General features: G+C 47.1%; 1 long non-coding RNA gene across 1 annotated transcript in view; it reads left to right on the top strand.

Annotated features, from left to right (window-relative positions):
* LOC112649845 (uncharacterized) overlaps positions 1–14,421 on the top strand; it is a 36,226-nt gene extending 21,805 nt beyond the window's left edge. The window contains exons 2-3 of the long non-coding RNA XR_003129746.3: positions 5,601–5,951; positions 7,509–14,421. This is a non-coding gene — a long non-coding RNA (uncharacterized LOC112649845). The remainder of the gene's footprint in view (positions 1–5,600; positions 5,952–7,508) is intronic.
* Positions 14,422–15,250: the final 829 nt, after the last annotated feature.

Here is a 15,250-nt window from a genome sequence, read left to right as displayed (position 1 = left end):
GGATGTTCAATTAACACTTAATGAATTTGAAATGACCTCATGCCTAAATGCTTTATGCTTAGTATGTGTCATGTGTGATGTGTGTGTGCGTGTATAGGGGGATGTGCATGTGTGTACTTGGAAAAAATACAGATGAAGAGAGATATCAAGATATGTGAACACTAAATATAAGGCATTCATTCATTTCTTCTGTAAATATGTATTGAATACCTACCATGTACTTGGCAGTAGCCTAGGAATGCATACAAATTTACGAGCCTCTTCCTATCTATATTTGGATAAAGGAAACAGGAAATAATAAAAAATATTAATGTTATAAAGAAAAGTAAGGTGAGAGAATGGAAAATGATGGTTGAGGTGTTACGGGGTGATTAAGAAAACCTCTTTGAGCAGAAATATGAATCAATCAGGAACTAGATCTGTAGCTATTGGTGCAGAAAACATCCTAGGAAGATAAGACAACAAGTGCAAAGGCCCTGAGGCAGAATTTGTTTTGTGTATTCAGGAAACAAATATGCCCGTGTGGCTAGAACAGAGTGAAAGGGGATGGTAGGAGGTGAAGCATGGAAGTAGTCAAAGGGACAGATTTTGTAGGGCCTTTTATGTCATGATGAGGACTTTGAATTTTGTTCTGAGGGTGAAGGGAAGGCATTGGAAGATTTTGAGCAAGATAATGACATGATCTGGTTTAAGTTTTGAAATTATTTTTTGCTGCTGCAATATAAAAAATTGGCTATGGGTTACCAGGGCCAGTTACACCTGGTTATCTTGACTTCCATTCTTCATGATTAAGATAACAATTGGACTTCCACTGCAAGGCAGGATGATCACTAGAGTCCTATATGTTTGATTTTTCAAATGGATTCCTGCCTTTGTGTGACCACTCTTTCTCTCAGAATCTCACTATGGGAATACTGCAATAAAATGAAAGAACCAGGACACCAAAAAATCACTCCATATGGTTTTCAGAACACAATATGGGCACTTCTTGGGCTTCCAAGAGAACAGGGTAGGATAAAAGTAGAATTTATACCATCTTTCTAGCCTATCCAGCTTCAACCCCATATCTAATAATTCTCAGCTCTGAGAAATGATGACGCAGAATAATCCCCACATTTACAGCATCTCCAGCTTTGACAATCACCCAAGAGTGAGCCCTCTCTAATATTCTGGCTCCCTACCAGTTTGAGTTGGTGTCAAGACATTCTCAAAGGAAGGATAAAATATTTTAGCAGCTCTCCAAGTTATAGTTACCTTCTGCTGCTAAGAACCTCACAAGAGGGCAGCCCCGGTGGCGCAACGGTTTAGCGCCGCCTGCAGCCAAGGGCATAATCCTGGAAACCCAGGATAGAGTCCCGTGTCGGGCTCCCTGCGTGGAGCCCGCTTCTCCCTCTGCCTGTGTCTCTGCCCGTCTCTCTCTCTCTGAATGAATAAATAAATAAATCTTAAAAAAAAAAAAAAGAACCTCACAAGATATTTTGGCTAATACGGACATGCCTTTCTAGTCTTTTCCACAATACAGAAGACCTCCATATCCTTTGTTTTAAAGCAGGAACTGCAGTCAGAAACAAAGACAGAAAAGGTAGTAGCCCATGAAAGAAGATGCATTCATGGGACTGGCAGTGGCCTCTGAAAGATTATCATGATCCTCCAGGAAAAAGAAAGCCTTCTCGTGAGTCTAAAATTTGCAACTGGCACCACTTTCCCAAATTCAGACTTTAGGACTCATTTCATTTGAGTGATAATTTTCAAGAATCTACCTTCTCTGGCCCTGGTTTTCTCCTCTGTTAGAAGAAAAGGGAATTGGACTGTATGACTCATATGTGATGCATTTGGATGCAAAATTCTGATTCTTAGAATCACACATAAAGAGAATCCAAATATACCACAAAACAGTGACCTAGTCCCATAACATGAAGATTCAAGCATGAACTGCAAGACCTACTCTGAGTAATTTTTGCTTACTCTTGCATATTGCAAGATATAATAGATATTGTTCTATGTTCATCGAGAAAATGAAGGTGGAAAGATAGAAGGAAGGAAGAGACCTAGGAAATATGCAATTGATACCCATGAAATAGGGAATAGCCTTCTTCTCCCAATACCAGTGGAAATTATGAGTCTCCTGCTATCCTCTAGTGTAGCCCATGTGTTGTGGGGTTGGAAAATTTGGTGGCCCTGGCCCATGTGTCAAATCTGGCTCACCCCATTTGTTTTAGAAAACAGTTGTTTTGAAAGACACATTCCTTTTCTATTTTCTACTGAAATAAGTAGAAAGAATGCATGTAACTAAGTTTGGCAGTGGGTCTTCACCCAGCAAAACACTCCTTCATGTTGTAACCAACTCATAGCAATAAGAGACAGCTGGCCACCACGAGGAGCCCTTCAACTCTTCTTTGATTGTCTTGCTGTTAACTGGTGTTCCCTGGAGAGTGATCAGAGGGGTCCTCTTGAGGACATCATTATTGGGATAAAATCCTATTAGTAAGTTCTCTAGTAAAGAAAATAGATGACCCAGGTTTTTAAGCAGAGCACAAGACCAATCCATTGACTTAAACAGCCCTAAATAGCAACGTTGAGAGGCCTGCACCACACCATCTCTGATTACATGTCTCTGCCTGTAATGAAGTTCTGTCTCCCGTTGTAATCTGACCATCTTGGCTCAAGTTGAGAGACACCTGTGGTATTTGAATCTCATGGAGCCAGTGGCTCCTAAAACTCTGAAACCTGAGAAGCAACATCTGTCTGCCTTTCTCCTCTTCCAGCAACAAGTCTGTAGCACTACCAGGGAGTAAATGCTGAATAAGGCTGGTGGCTGGTGCTGAGCACGAGAGACCCAGCAAACCAGTAAATACTGAGCCTTCAGCATGTGGGGCTTTCTGTCCAAGCTGGCTGGCTTCTCTCTTTCCTTTCCCTCACACAGTGGAAAGGAAATTTATTAGGCAAATCCTTCCACAGCAGAAATAGTGTAAGAGTCTTAACAATTGGTATGCACTTGACTTTTTGGTCAGGATCATGATTTGTAGTGGCCAGAACCATTTGTCTTATGGTTATGTACAGTCTGAGGGACATCAGCTAAAAGGAATTAGTGTGTTGATTTTGCTGACCCTTCTTGTCAACACAGAAGTAGAGGAAAGAGGCCTAGAAATCAATGGGAGAAGGAGCCCAGTGAGGGGGTCACTAGCAAACAGAGCCTACAGCTGATGCCATCTTTCTTGCCTAGTTTTCTTGGGTTCTTCACCTTTCTTTAGGGGTCCTGAAGCTGGAAAATTTTTTACTTTCCAATTCAAAATCATCATCTCTGAAAGGCTCTTCGTGGGAATCTAAATTTCTCTTCTTTTTCACTTTTACCTTTATGACTTAGGAGGATGCCTGTGTTTCCAAACGCAGGCAGGATAGTAATGGGGTCTTGACCCCTGATAGTGAAAGTAGGAGGTGGATATCCTGGTCCTCTTGAAATTACTGGGCACCCCAGCTTCCACTTCCTGGGAACACTCAGACGACCACCATGACTGGTTTGCGTAAGTCCCGAATCCAATTGGATACCTTTTTGGAATTCATAAGTGAGCTTCTGGGAAAGGTGTCAGAGAGGCAATGATGTGAGAAGGAAAGTGGTTTTTGAGTGCAATATAGAAGAATAGGGAAACCATAAGTGTGCCGGGCATTGCCCCTAATACTGAGTGCACCCATTAATGCCAGTCAGATGTTGGTGTCCCTGATGGGAAGGGTTGAACACTGCTGACCCAGAGGGCAAAGCATCATCAACCAGACTGGTTCACTAGCATGTCTGGCTCATTATAGATATTCCCCAAATATTTGAAAGATGGAATGCGCAAGAGATTTACTGATCATTATTTAACATGCTACGCCTCCCAAGCATATATATTTAAATAGAGTCTCCAGGGGAGTCTGGGTGGCTCAATCAGTTAGGCATCTGACTCTTGATTTGGGCTCAGGTCACGATATTGGCATTATGGGGTTGAGCTCAGTTTTGGGCTCTGTGCTCGGTGTGAAGTCTGCTTGGGATTCTCTCTCTCCCTGCTCCTCCCCTGGTGATCACCCTCTCTCCCTCTCTCTCTCTTTCTCAATTAATTAACTAATTAAATCTTTAAATAGAGTCTCTGGGAGTGAAACCAGCAGGGCAGTGCAGTGCCATGGCTCAGGGAGATCTTCAGAGTCAAGCAGTCCGGAATCAGAGTCCTGGCTCTGTCACCTACTAGCAGTATTATTTTTGGCAACATGTTAACCTTCTTCAGTTTCCATTTTCTGACCTGTAAATAGGGATTACACTTGATGCCTACTTCACAGGGTTGTTGTGAGGATCGAAGGAAGTAAAGTATAGGTGATAGTTCATTTTATGTGTCAACTTGGCTAGGCTAAAATGCCCAGATGTTGCCATAAAAGGATTTGTTGGATGTGACTGACATTTAAAACAGTAGCTAAAGAGTAAAGGAGATTACCCTCCACAATGTAAATGGGCCTCATCCAATCAGTTGAAGGCCTTCAGAGAAAAGACCAAGGCTCCTCAAAGAGGGAGGAACTGTGCCTCTAGACTGTCTTTGGACTCAAAGCTGCAACATCAACTCTTCCTTGGGTCTCTGGCCTACCAACCTGTCCTGCAGATTCCTGACTTGCCGGACTCCACAGCTGCTTGAGCCCATTCCTTAAACTAAGTCTGTCTGTCTGTCTGTCTGTCTCTCTCAATGAATTGATGGATCTTGTATGGGTTCTGTTTCTCTGACTAATACAGCGTGGAAAGGACTGAACACCACTCTTGGTACACTATCTGCTTGATAAAAGTTTTCTATTATCACTAATTCCAAAATGATAAAGTTTTACACAGCAGACAGAGTTCCAGGTGCCTGTGGGAAGGTTGCTGGGGGCTGGATAACAGGGAGAACTGAAGACCTACACATCACCCGTGCAGCATACAATTTAGGTAGTGGCAGCTCTGAGAGCAGTGTCCACCTGACACCTGTTATTTTGGGGGACAGAGGCTAGGGCCTCCCCCTCCTGGGCCCATCTGGGCCTCTCTCCCCCACCATCCTTCTAGCTCCTCAGCCCTCACCCAGGAGATGATTTGCATCTCAGGCTCCTTGGCAGCTGTGCCTGCGGATGTTGGCTTCTTGCTCCTCGGCCCTGCAGCCCGGCCTACAGATGTTTTCTCCTGGCCTTTCTTCTTCTAGACCTTGTTTCCTCTTCTGACCCAAACTCCCCGGGAGGCTTTCTGGTTAGCTATGTTTTTTCTCCAGAGCCTCTTTGACTCTGTTATCATCACTAAGTCATCTGAATCATCAGCTCAGTATGGAGCCACTGACATGGGTAAGAGACCCCCAGCTCACCCCTCTCCCTGCTCTTTCCCTGGGATGCCTATTACAGGTGGCAGGTATGAGAGAAGGGGATCCTGCAGCACTGAAATGCCTGTTGTTCTCCATCCCCAGGCCCAGAAAAGCCACATTTTCTTCCCTGCCTACCCTCCCTCCACCCTGCCTGCCTTAGGCTCTCCCTGCCTTTCTGAGAGGAGCCCTGCCCTGTAACTCGCCCCTGGGCCTGGACATTCTAGATCTTGAACCTGTGTCCCCCTCACTTTCCACTTGCAGCTCTAAGGAGAGACCTGTCTGGGGGACTAGAAGCCACTCTGTGGGGCCCCCTCGATGCCTCATTTCCAGGAACTGGCAGAAACAAGGTCCAAGCTTCAGATACTTGATAATTCTGCTGACGTCTCAAGAGAGCCTGTGGCCTGCAGTGACTGTGGCTCCTGAACCACTGGCCAAGTGTGTCATGGCTGTGGGCACCTTTCAAAGGCCACTTCCAGAGAACCGTATTTTGCTGGACTTGAGCAGACTCGCTAGGCCATATGCTGCTTTGAGAGAGCCAGCAGCTAATGCCCAGAGAAGAAGAGTCCTAATTAAGGCCACACAGTTAACCGGACGCCAAACTGGAGCTCAAATGTAAGTCTTCTGATTTTAGCCTAGTGCTTTCTACAGATTACCTGGAATAGGCCATGGAGGTGGTATTCACCTTGGCAATGACCCTGGATACTGTACCTGAGGGTTGTTGCTAGGTTGATTTACACTTTGTTCATTCAGAAAGTAGGAGACAGGATTTGTCGATAGCTTGTGGAATTTATAGATTGAGAGGAGGAGAAAAAAGAGGGAAGATCAGAATAGCCCAACATAGATCTCTGGCCTCGTCGGTTTGTTGATTCCTTCACTGATTCACCCATGCTGTCATCCCTTGGTTCCACCATGGATCTATGGGGTCGCCATGTCTAGCTCTCACCAAATAGTGTCACAGGTTCTACCTTAGAGAATTCCTGGCCACACCCCAGGCATGAGATGTTTGAGCTCTGGGTATAACGATGGCCTTCACACAGAGAGACACAGACAGAGGTACACACACACACACACACACAACTTTGACCAAAATGAAACCCACACCATGAAAAAGAGAATGTTGGGGTGGACAGGTGAGCAGTTCCTCCTTCTTCCCACAGACCTAGAAGTCACAGACTGCCCTCTGTCTGCTTCTCAGTGGAAATCCAGTGGCTGCTGCGGCCATGGTTACAGTAGCTGTGGTTTTAGGGTCCTGGCTAGACTCTGTGGGTGGGCACCAGCCCTCTATGCTTCCTCCCTTCTCAGGCCTATTCCTCGGGGCCCAATCGTAGGACCTCTTCCCCCTCCCTGGCCATCTTCCCTCGCCCCCACAGCTGTTAGAGCTCAGCCTGCCAAGTCTCCCAGAGTCATATGGAACTCACCACCCAGTGTAGGTGGGAAGGACATGGAGGTACAGTCAGCTGGGTGGGAAGGCCGCTCCCAGGAGGCAACGCTCTGAGGTCCAAGCCAACCCCACCCCTGACTGATATTTTCAACAATTCCATGAGAGGCCCTGGAAAGGACATTTGGCCCAAAGGCTACCCCTGTACACAGCTTAGCCCCTCAGAAACATGGCAGGGGTTCCTCCGAGAATCCCAGAGGCCAGTACACAGGCCGAGGGGAAGGAGAGGCAAGAAGGCAGCTTCTCTCCAAGGAGAAGCCCTATGGACCCTAAATATCTGGCACTGCTGGCCATCAGCCTCTGCGTGGTCCATCAAAATAGAGGAAAAAAAGGACCAAAAAAAGTATGAGGAGGCTGCAGTTTTTCCTATAAAGAGCCTAGGCCTTGGTGTTAGACAGCTTCTAACACCGCCCAGCTCTGTGACTTTGCACAGGTTCCTTCACTTCTCTGAGCCGCATCTCTAAAATGGAGATAATGACACCCTTCCTGCCGGGCCGATGTAAGAATTAGAGAAATCATACACAGAGAACCGAGACAGTGCCACCAAGAAGGTGACAGCTAAAGTCTGGGGAGCACTTACTATGTTCTCAGCAGCTGGCAGATATTAGGTTATTTTCTTTTTATTCTCGGTGGCAAAGAATGGATGTAACAGGTACAAACACAGACTGGGTCTCGGCTTGGTGCGGAGTCTCCTTCCCCAGGCGATTTCAAGCCTCCATCTCTTCTCACAGGGGCATGTGACTCAGAAGACGGGAGGCCAGGCCATGAGTCAATGGCCCCACTGTCTCCGAGCACCTACATGGCCTTGGGTGGACCCCTCAGCACCCAGAGATCAGCCTCAGCCCTGCTTTGCTTCTGCAACCACAAGGTGGTATGGCCAGCAGCCATGGGAGAGTTCTTCTTTTTCCAAAGTATGTTTGCTGTATAAACACAATCGTAAAATAAAAGCCAAGTGTCGGCGATGGCGGGGTGGGAGCGAGAGAGTTGGGAGAGGCAGCGTTCCTGGCCACGGCCAGCCGCTCCCAGCCCAGCCCCGGCGGTCAGTGGGGAGGAGGAGAGGCCCTGCAGCCCATCATGCTGTCAGGCTGCACAGGCCATACTTTCCTCAAACCTCACTTGGCTGGAACAATCTAGAGAGGGTCAGCGGAGGAGGAGGCAGCCAGGGAGTCAGGCTAAACTTCTCCCTCCCTCAGGCTCCAGGGCCTTGCTGGATTCAGAAAAATAACCCAACTTCCACTGACTTGTCATTTGATCCATAAAATTCACTGCTTGGGTACTTAAGATATTCCCCAGGGGCTGCATCTGTGTGATTCAGATTCAAAAGCGGAATTACGGACCATGGAGACGGCTCCACCGTCAAGCAGCCCAAAGGATGAACCGGGTCTCAGCGACCCTCTGGCTACATGTGCCTCCGTGGCTAAAATCAAGTGGAAGATTGGAGTGATGATCTGGGGGCAACGTAAGCCTCTGTCCCTGCAAAGCGCCCCAACTGAGGGCAAAAGCCTGCATCAATCAAGGAGGCTAGAGGCAGAAGGGCTTGAGTTGTCACAGCAGCTGTCTGAACCCCCCCAGTGTCCCTAAGGCTGCAGAATTCCACCTCCTACACCTGCTGCCCCCTTGACCTGCCTGCTCCTCCTCCTCCTCACCGCCTCCCTTCCCCACGAATTTAAAACTTTAACAATAATTCCAAATCGCCCCCGGTTGCCGGCACCCCACGGTCCAGCCCTGGCCCGGATAACTTCGTTCTTCAAGGAGGGTGAAGAGCCGGGGGAAGGTGCTCGGGGTCCGGAGAAGGCGGGCTGGTTTCGGAATCGCATTCAGATGTGCCGCGCTGTGCTCGGAAGGGAAACTCATGGCTCGCAGCTGCAGCGCAGCGAGTGCGGGGGATGAAGCCACGAGGGCCCCCGCATATTTTCCTTGGCCTGCACACAAGTCGTTGACATCATTTCAGACTTCGCCATTCATCCACTGCCGCTTGGAGCTTGTGTGGCTTGTGTGCGGCTGTGTTCCAGAGTCTGATTGCAAATTGGGTGGTGGTGGGGATGGAGGTGGTCCCATTGAGTTTGTAAAAACAAACAGAAATGCACTGAACCTTGTGTTTCCTCCCCTGGAATGATGAGGGAAGCTAGCCGCCACCCCGCCCCGCCCCCGTGCAAACAGACCCAGGCCAAGGCCAGCGGAGACCCAGAGAAGCCTTTGTTCTGTCTGCACTATTTTGGGGAATGATGACGAATGTTTGCCGCAGGTACGAAAAGCGGGGGTTCCAGTAGCAAATTCTATCACATCCTTCCAGACGTCACTCAGGCCGCTCTGGGCCCATCTGCATTCTCCTGCAAATCCTGGGTAGCAGGAAAATTCTGTTAATGGTTCCCAGAGGCCCCAGAAAAGAAAATGGCAAAAGTAGGAAATGTGAATATTCGGAAACAGGGCATGTGCATAGGTGCATGCGGTGCAGGATTAATCATCATGTTTAGGAGACAGCTCTGCGATGCCGGGGACATCGCAAAGGACTTCCTCTTTGAAGGAAGCTGCCCATCTCCTTGTGTTCTCTCATTTCCAGTAGCACAGAGTGCAGTCGGGACAGTAGGAAAGAATTGGGGGAAGCTTTGAGGCAGGATTAGAGAGTGCCTCTGACCCCCCCCACCCCAAATGTCACTTCCCATGCTGAGAGTGTGAGACTTTGTGTCTCCCACCATGGGCAAAGCTCTGGACTTTGTCGCTGAGAACACCACCCAGACTCTAGCTACCATGGAAGTGAATTTGAACCCTGACACAGGCCACTCTTTGTTCTATAGCAGCCAGGGCCTGCTCCTCCGCAAGGACTTGGGAATAGGATTGCTTCTTTCTCAAACATCATTTGACACAAGTTGTCTGAGGACAGCGCTGTGCCCCAAGGATGCCCACCTAACTCGGAGCTGGGGAGGACCGGTGATGTTCCTGGATATGTATAACAGTCAGTCGTCTCTGGGGAAATAGCCCTGATCTGTAGCATTTGCCAATTTCTATGGTGTAAATACTCCCATCGGCATCAACTTCTAGCTACCAACCATTGGGAGACGAGTCACTGGCCTCTTGCATCTCTACACAGCTTGTGAGCAAAGGTACTTACACTTTTTTCCGCTCTCTTTTTAAGGTTGTTTTTTTTTTTTCCTCTCTCTATCTCTTCCTCCAATGCTGGAAACAGGACTCCCTGTCCCTAGGAGATAGATATTTGTGATGAAAAGACTCATGATCTCGCTTGGTTCTCATAGAGGAGCCACCCAGGAGAGCCATCTATCAAAATCATCCACATTAGACTGTGTGTGAATGAGAATCACTTTTCTCATGATAGAACTCTGATATTCAAGGTGCCGTGTGTGGTACCTGGCAGTACTTATTCTGATTAATATGAGTAGCCACCACTCTTCTCCCTTTATTGATAAGGAAACTGAGGCTTATCGGTGAATGGACCACGTGTCATCACTAGCAAGTTGCAGAGCCGGGATTCAAACCTAGACCTGCCTGCCTCCAGCCCTTTGCACTCTGCTTTGCTGATTCTTCATGACAAAGGCCCATGTATGGCAAGGGTTCTGAGGTCCACAGATTGGCCCAGGATGGGAAACAGGTCTCCCTGCCAGAGGAGGCCAGTTATCTTTGGTAATCAGTCCTGCCTTCAGGGAAGTCTGGAAGTCTGACCATCTGCAGCTTCTAGGAAGATTGATTCCTCGTGTCCAAGCCACTGCTGTTCAGGGCAGAGCAAGGATCCCCTGAAGAACTCTTAACCTGATGAGTATTGTGCATTCAAGACAGCTGGCGGACTAAATGAGGGCCCCCCACAGCCACTGAGAGACCCCTGTCACCATGGGACTGCAAACATTGCAACAATTCAGTAGGAACTCATACCATGAAATTGCTAAACACTCGCAGTCTGCCATCGGGTGGAAACTCCCAGGGAGTCCCAGCCATGATGACCAGGACCCTGGGAAGCAGCTGCCTGCCTTTAACTTACTAAGGGTCCCAAGCGACTTCCCTTAGGCACATTTTAAGCACTTATTGAGCACCTGCTGTGTACATTACAACTACAGTTACTACTACTTTCAAGACTGTTTCATAGACTAACAAGGGATTTTGTCATTCTGATCTCTGGATACGTTCGAAAGAAAAATCTGACAACAGTACTAAAATAAGGTCACATGTGGTTTGACATTTCATGAATCATCTTTACCGAAAAGGATAAAAGTATGTAAATTCAGTGCTGCCTTGGAAAATACCCAAGACAGGAAATGGTGCTGGGCAATGGGCACGGCATAGAAGAGGCGAAGGGGGCCTCCTCTTTCTTACCGAGAGGTGTCCTAGAGCCGACACACAGCACACACTCCAAGAGGATCTATGAAATGCTTAACAAACAAGAGTTTTCTAAGCTGAAGTGTAGATCCAAAAGCTTTCCTGAGCCTTCCAGAAATCTGTGAGGTTCACCTCCGTGCTACCCCAGGATGACGTGGAGGCATTTCTGCCACAGTCCTTCCCAGGATACTTGTGAAACACGCAGGCTGCTCCGCAGTGGGTCTGAGCCACCGTTCACTGTCTGAGCCTGTGCCCTGTGGTCCCACCATCACCAGTTCCAGGCTCTTGGTGCTTCTGACGCAAACTGAAGACCACAGCCCGAGGTGTGAGTGGATAAGCATGAAATGACTAGCTGCAAGCCGGAGTGCCTGTCTGCTGAGCTCTGGAAAATGCAAACTTCACAGACCATTTCTTTCTCTGGGTCCTGCCCAGCTCCTCCCAAGCCTTGGCACGCAAAAGTCCAAGAGTAGTAATAGTAACTAATAATAGAAATCATTTCCAATCATAACACGTGGCCTGATCTTACTATAGAGTCATAGAGATTAAAATACTCTCTGTATGAAAGAAACTGTTTGTTTCACTATTCGACCTTTGGCAAACACAGCTCCTAGGTCCCCAGCTGTCTCCCTGGGCTGGCCTTTGCATCGGTGCATAGGGAAATGCCAGTCTGTGCATAACTTACAGGGGCCCTTGCCTCTAACACAACTTGTCCTCTTACTCTCTCCCACCACTTCCATCCCCAAAACTCTCACCTGGACTTGTTTGTCCCCTGATTGAAAGCCATGGGTGGCTCCCATCATTTAGGTAATAATATCCACACTGCTGTGGCATTAGATGCCCCAAACTCTATACCAATCCTACATGCTATCCCTACTCCCCTCCATCAGGAATCCCATGCCCTAATCACAATTATCCATTTATTTTCCCTGAACACGTTCTTGTTTGTTCAATTAATACTAAAGTAAAATGCAGTGAAGTACACAGATGCTCAGGGTACCATCTGATGAGTTTTGATAAATGTACACAATCATATTACCAAGCCCTCAATGTGTCTGTAACTCAGAAATTTCCCTCACGTCCCCTTATGGTCAATTCTCCCCACTGTAGGCAACCACTTTCCTGATTTCTGTCTCCATAGATTAGTTTGCCTGCCTTGAACTTTATATAAAGGAATCACATAGTATGTACTCTTCTGAGTTTGGCTTCCTCTGTATTACATAATGTTTTGATATTAAGACATGCTATCATGCATATTCGTAATTTATCCTTTATTTGTTCATTATTCCATAGTGTGAATTTGCCACAATGTTTTTATTCCATCACCTGTTGGCAATACTTGGACTGTTGGCAGTTTTTGCCATTACAAATAAAGCTACTATGAACACTCCAGCACAAGTTTAATTGTGAACATTTGTTTTCATTTCTCTTAGGTAACTACCCAAGCATGGAATTGCTGGAACATAAGGATGGGTGCATTGTTCAGTGTGTTAGGAGCCGTTAAGCTGTTTTCCAGGATGGTTGTACCATCTTACCCTCCCACTAACAATGTACAAGATTGAACACACTCTTTATGTTCTTGTCTCTGAGCTTTGCTTTCACTATTTCCTACACCTGGAAAGTCCCATGGCTACTGCCAGACTCTCCCCCTATTTGTCACCTCTATTAAGCCACCTAACGTCTGTAACAAATAGTCCCAAGCTGTATAATACCTTAACTCAATGGTGTTTCCTTTTCATTCACATGAACTCCAAGGTAGGTCTACGTCAGCAGAACTGCCATCCCCAAAGAAGTTCATCCCCAAGTTCATGCTTACAACATGACCCTGTGCATCAATGTTTGGCCAATGGATGGAGAAGGAGAGGATGGAGAAAGAACACCTTTTTCTTTACTGATTTGGCCCGGAGATAGTCATCATCCTTTGGCTCATGTTTCACTGTTGAGAACTAGCCCCAGGCCTCACCTACCTGCATGGAAGGCTGTGAAATGGACACTCCAGCTGGACAGCTGCTTACCAACCACAAGTCTGCACCACAGGAGGGGGGACACAAGTCTCTGGTGTACAGTTAGCCGTCTCCACCGCATTGGGGTGTGACCCTCCCTCTGATCTGTCTCCATTGAAACTGTCCCATAATCCCACAATCTGTGGAATTAACCCCTCCTTCTTCCATATTCCCTTGCCTTTACATTCCCTCTAAGCACAGCCCTTAAGATCTGCCTTTCATTTGTTATGTCCATGTTTTGCCCACTAGATGGCGACATCCTGGAGGGCGCTGGCCATCTTGGATCCCTGTGTTGGACACACATCGATGTCTCCCTAAGTATTTGCTGAATTCACAGTGGTAGAGACATATGGCACCCACCAACTCCTCCTCTTGGACACACGTCTTGTCTACAGTCCCCAATCCCCCAGCACCTACCTGTGGCCATGTGGCATGTCTGGCCAGTGCAACACACAGTGCAGCCACAGCCACCTGGCCACCTCCAGGTTGATGCAATAGGAGTGGGAATGCTTTACTAGATTCTAGATCTCTCTTCCTTTGCCTGTCAGTGGGATGTAGAGACTCCAGTAGAGGACCCAAGACCTGACAGGCATGGATACTGGATACTGCATGGAGCCGAGCTCCTCTGCTGACCTCACTGCTGAGATGGGGTATTGTTGGTTAATCAGCCAGCCTACCCTGACCATCACACTCACATTGTGTGAACTACAGCCGCCAAACTCAGGGAGACCAACCAGTTTCCTTGTCCTTCCATTTCCTTTTATAATTTCTCATGACAGGCCAACAATCTGACACTAGACCCCATGCTGGCAGGGGATGCCAGTGTCTATGTAAAGAGAGCTCTTAAGGTTTAAGGTGAGCTGTGGTTTTATATAGTTCAACCTGCTAATAACTCCAATGAGTCTTAACTGTTATGCATTTCTTCTGTACCGCATTTGACCATAAGCTCTTAAAAGTAAGATATGGCAGGGTCTGGGTGGCTCAGTGGTTGAGCATCTACCTTTGGCTCAGGTTGTGGTCCCGGGGTCCTGGGATCGAGTCCAGCATAAGGAGCAGCTTCTCCCTCTGTGTATGTCTCTGCCTCTCTCTGTGTGTGTCTCTCATGAATAAATAAATAAAATCTTAGGGATCCCTGGGTGGCTCAGCGGTTTAGCACCTGCCTTCGGCCTAGGGCATGTTCCTGGAGTCCTGGGATCAAGTGCCACATCAGGCTCCCTGCATAGAGTCTGCTTCTCCCTCTGCCTATGTCTCTGCCTCTCTCTCCATGTCTTTGTGTCTCACATGAATGAGTAAATAAAATCTTTAAAAATAATAAAATAAATAAAACCTTAAAAAAAAAAAGTCAGGCACGAATTCTTCCTCTGTACCTTAAGTACATCCTATTCATTCACTTAGGAAATATTTACTGAGTGCCTACTATGTGTCATTCACTATTCTAGACACTGAATATAGAGCAGCAAGGAAAATAGATCAAGCCTCTGTCCTCAGGGAACTTACCTTACACTGGAAGAGACAGGCAATAAACAAATAAGCGTGATTATTGAAAAAAAAGGGAACAATAGAAATCCCGTCATAGAGCCTCAAGTCTTTCCTGCCCAGCTCCTGGCACAGGAGTACTTTCACATTTATTTGAGTCAATAATTGATTAATGTTTGTCTCACTCCCAGAGCTGTGAGATCCATGAGTGTGGGGCATCCCTCCATCCTCAGCATCTAGCACAGCGCTGGCACGGAGCGAACACTCCATAAATATTTCCTGCATCAAAAAGAAATGAATAATAATGGTGTAATATCTGTTACCCGCTGAGAGCCAATTATTTTCCAGGCGCCATGCAAAATGTTTGCGTGCATTATCTCATTTAATCCTCATACTAGTCCTGCAAAATAGCTATTAGTATTTCCCGAGGGAAGTGGGGCCCAGAGAGGTTAAGTGACTGGCTCAGCGTCACATGGCGAGCAGTAAGTAGAGCCCTGATATTAGAACTCACACACTTTCCTTAAGGCCATCCTGTGCCACAAAACAAGAAGTGCTTTTATGTGTCCCATATATTCTTTCTCAACAACGAGGAGAAACAACCCTGGACCACTGTTTCTGTGAGCCAGAAAATTCAACCCCTTCTGCAACTTGCCCTGGCCAGCCTGGGCGGCCTT

Source organism: Canis lupus, chromosome 11, assembly GCF_003254725.2.
Source record: "Canis lupus dingo isolate Sandy chromosome 11, ASM325472v2, whole genome shotgun sequence".
Lineage (NCBI taxonomy): Eukaryota > Metazoa > Chordata > Mammalia > Carnivora > Canidae > Canis > Canis lupus.
Note: the sequence above shows the minus strand (reverse complement) of the source record. Positions and strands in the feature narration are given on the sequence as shown.